General features: G+C 58.0%; 1 protein-coding gene across 1 annotated transcript in view; it reads left to right on the top strand.

Moving 5' to 3' along the window:
* Positions 1–3,888, top strand: part of ACBD4 (acyl-CoA binding domain containing 4) — a 114,847-nt gene that overhangs the window by 75,976 nt on the left and 34,983 nt on the right. The gene's annotated exons all lie outside the window — the stretch shown is intronic.

The following is a 3,888-nucleotide window of genomic DNA, read 5'->3' as shown; positions in this document are numbered from 1 at the left end:
TTATTTTTATACGAGATTAATAAAGATGTTTGCAAAAGATCTGCATCCGCTCTGTGCCCCCCAACTATATTCCAGCCTGTTTGGTTCAGCAAATGCTTTACTTGTACAAGCTCTTCATAGTGGGTATCTGCAAACAGGCTGGGGAAGGGGAAAAGGGATGGTTTTGCACTAGAGTTGTCAGGGAGGGAGCCAGCTTCGAGGGGCGGGTATCCTCTAGCGGTTTGCCCGAGGACCCTGCGGGAGGTGGAGGGGGGCATGGAGGGTCCAGCCAGTTATTAGGGTTAGAGACGCTGGATTAGCGCCCCCTCAGTCCGCCTTTGTGCCTACCCCATCCTGTACCTACCCGTCCCATTTCTTACCTGGGTACCGCCCCTATCTTCCTGCTCCACCCCCGGCATGGCCCGGCCCCGCCCCCTCCGGCCCCTCCTCCCAATCCTCCAATCATCCACACCCCCCACCACGCAGCTCCGGGGGTCCCCTGCCCAGCGTTTTCACCTCGGCTGCGGCTGCGCTGTCCCTGGTTAGTCCTGAGCCTGGGGGAGCTGGAGCTGTAAGACTTGGGAAATCGGAGTTCGGAGCTCGGAACCAGGTTAGGTATCTGCGAGTAGGGGCTGCACGAACCTGGGGTGCGGAAGTCAGTAGGAGAGAAAGGAGGGGCCGGTCCTGAGAGCGGGGCCTGAGTGAGTGCCTCCTACTCCCGCGGGTGCCCCCAGCCCCACCAAGGGGCACACCCGCTTTGTGCGGTCTGTGCAACAAGCTTGCCAGCTGGGCGTTACAAAGGCCGCTGAGCCGCGCGGCCTGTCAGAAAAAGTTGAGGCCGTGGTGACTCCTCTCAGTGCAGCCTCGGACCCGGGATCTGCCCTTGCAGCCTGGGGTCAGCGGCAGAGCCCGCTGCTTCTTGGAGTAGCAGCTTGGAGGAGAGAAGTAGGCAGCCGCCTCAGACGCAGTCTCCACCACTCACTCCCCCCGCCCCTGCCCCCATCTCACAGGTGGGGAACCCAAGCAGGGCAGGATGCCACTCGTGTTTGGCCCGGGGCTGGTTGGGGCCCAGGAAACTGACCCAGAATTCAGGGCTCCAGTCTCTGGGGTAGGAACATCAGGGGACCCCCGAACGGAGCAGAGGCTGCTTCCCACCGTCCTGGGCCCTGAAGCTGGATACAGCTGTGCCCAGCTCTTCACCTCCTGCTCTGACTTGTAGGGCACAGAACCCTGCCTCAGCAGCTTGCACAGCCTCTGTAAGAAGACGGTCTGCAGGCCTCAGGGGTCACAGACTTGGCTGTTTCTCACCTGGCCTGGTGTCAAAGAGCACGGGGGTGGGTGAGGAGGAGCCTCCCTCGAGCCAGGCCCATCCCATCCTACCTGCCCTGCCACTGAGCACTGTGTGAGGCGATGGCTGTCAGTGAAGACACCCAGGAAGTCTTTGAAACCCACAGATCCATCACCTGGAAAAAGAGAGGAGGGGGTGCTGTGGGTGCCTGCCCCTGCCAGGGACACCCCCACGTAAGCATTAGGGGCTTGCCAGAAGTTCCAGGTGTTAGAGAAGCCAGTCGTGCCTCTAGCCAAGTGGCAACCCTGGCAGAAAAAGGGGAGGCCATGGTGACCGCAGAGAAATAGTCCTTGCCCTAGGGAAGTCCCAGGTCAGGATGAGGATTGACACAGCAGAAATGTCTATAGGTTATGGGATGGGCATATAGACCAGGGCAGACTTCCTGGAAGAGGAGACTTTAAAATAGGACCAGGCTAGGGATTGTGTGGGCAAGGGAGGAGTTCTTGAGGGCGAGAGGTGGCAGAGGGTGAGGGGCCAGAGAATGGGGTACCCACCATCCACGCCTGCCTGCTGCAGAGCCTTACGCATCCCCTGTGGGCTAAGCTGGATACCAGCGGCGCACAGGGTGGCTTTGATGCTGCGCACGTCCACAGTGCCGGTAGGACTGGAGCTGAACAGTCTGAAGATTTCCCAGAATGCTGCAGGTGGGAAGAGGGGTGGGCAGCCAGGCGAACTGCACATGTAAGAACCCTGAAATCTGTCCCTCCAGCTCAGATGGGACTGAGGACTTGGGTCATTTCAACCCCGTGGGCATTATAACTTTTAATATAAAGAACAGTGGCTGCTGTGTATTGACAGCTGTTTAGTGCCCATTCAACTCTCTTGGCCAAAACTCACATTTGGACATGTTTGTATGGAAAACATTCAAAACTCATGTCCAAAGTCACACCATCAGCAGGGGCAATGCTGGGCTTTGTACTCCGACAGTCTGGCTCTGGAGCAAAAATGCTTTGAGGCTCAAGGAGCCCTACTGGCACCTGCCACATAGCAGGCACAGAAAATTATTTTTAAAAGATTTTATTTATTTTTAGAAAGGGGGAAGGGAGGGAGAAAGAGAGTGAGAGAAACATCAATGTGCAAGAGATACGTCTATCGGTTGCCTCTTGCATGTCCCCAACGGGGGACCTGGCCCACGACCCAGGCATGTGCTCTGACTGGGAATCGAACCAGCGACCTTTGGGTTTGCGGGCTGGCATTCAATCCACTGAGCCGCACCAGCCCGGGGACAGGAACTCATCGATGAATAAAATGATTCTGCTTTGCAGGACCTCTGCCAATATCAAGGCATGATCTTTACGGGGCACTGGGGTCCCCAAATGTCAAAGGGGTTTCTTCTACCCCAACTGCCATAGCCCCAGACCAAACGGGTGTAGGGGACTCAGGTTCTTCTTTTCCATCGTTTCCCCCAATAGTCCTTTCCCTTCCATCTTCCATCCTGTTCCTCCATCCATCCATCCATCTACCATTCAAATACCTTCCTAATCACCAGTCCGTCCTTCCCTTCATCCTTCACACCACACACACACATGCGCCCGTGAACCCTGGGGTTGTATCGATGAGCATATCAGGCTGACACGGAGGGAAGGTTCCAGCACAATCGCTGTTTTTCTCGGTGATCCCAGTCTCTGGGCAGGCAACCCCCTTGGAGTTCTACTCTGAGCACCCCTCATTTTTCTCCCTGCCCCCAGCCACAAGGCCCTCACCTGACACCTGCTGGGGTGTCAACGGCAGCAGGTTCTTGTCTGCAAAGCTGCCTCAGAGAAAGAGGATGGAAGGGCCTTGACACATGCTGCAGAGAGGCGCCAGGGCCAGGCAGACCTGACCCCAAACCAGCGCCCCACACCTGGCCCCTGGGCCCTGCCCTCACCTCTGAGACCCAGCGCCTGAGCCTGACTCTGCTGAACGGGTTGCAGCTGGGCCTTGGAACTCCTTGGCCTTCCGTGAGGCCTGCTCAGTCCCCATGGCCGTGGCAGCTGCTGGCTCTATCTGGGTCAGCAGGGCTGTGTGCTGCTGCAGCCTCCCGTTCTGTGTCCTGCCGGCCGGGCTCCCTCCTGGGTCTCGCATGAACAGCCTTCGAGGCTTCTGTGGAGGCCTTGGAGGCGGGGAGGAGATATTCCCGACGAAATTGCTGGGACTCCAGGGGACCCAGGACCAGGCCTGTGGGTGCATTGCTCCACCTCCTCCCAGGACCCCCCCCACCAGCCGTGTGCACCCGAGGTCCTCTATCCAGGGGGTTCTGAGCACAGTAGCCTGTAGTAGTAGTGGACCTTCCCCTAGTCCTAGTCACCTGCACATCCTCGGTGCCGACAGGGGCCTCTTGGTCTTCTCTCTGCTACCTGAAAGGCAGAGCCACAGGCTCTGGGGCTGGCCCAATGCCCCAGGCCCGAAGCTCCCGGGGTGGCTTTGAGGTGGATTTTAATGTCTTTTGTCAGGGGCGCCCTCTCTCTTGCCATAGGTATGCTCCTCTCTGCTGGGCAACCTGCTGCTTTACTCTTTTGAGTTTCTGACCCTCTTAAGGCACCTGAGTTTGCACCTGTGCCCTGGAAGCTAACGCAGGAGGC

The sequence above is a fragment of the Pteronotus mesoamericanus genome, unplaced genomic scaffold (genome assembly GCF_021234165.1).
Source record: "Pteronotus mesoamericanus isolate MK-2021 breed Mesoamerican mustached bat unplaced genomic scaffold, CSHL_Meso_final scaffold_408, whole genome shotgun sequence".
Taxonomy (NCBI): Eukaryota; Metazoa; Chordata; class Mammalia; order Chiroptera; family Mormoopidae; genus Pteronotus; species Pteronotus mesoamericanus.
This window is presented reverse-complemented; position numbering and strand designations above follow the sequence as displayed.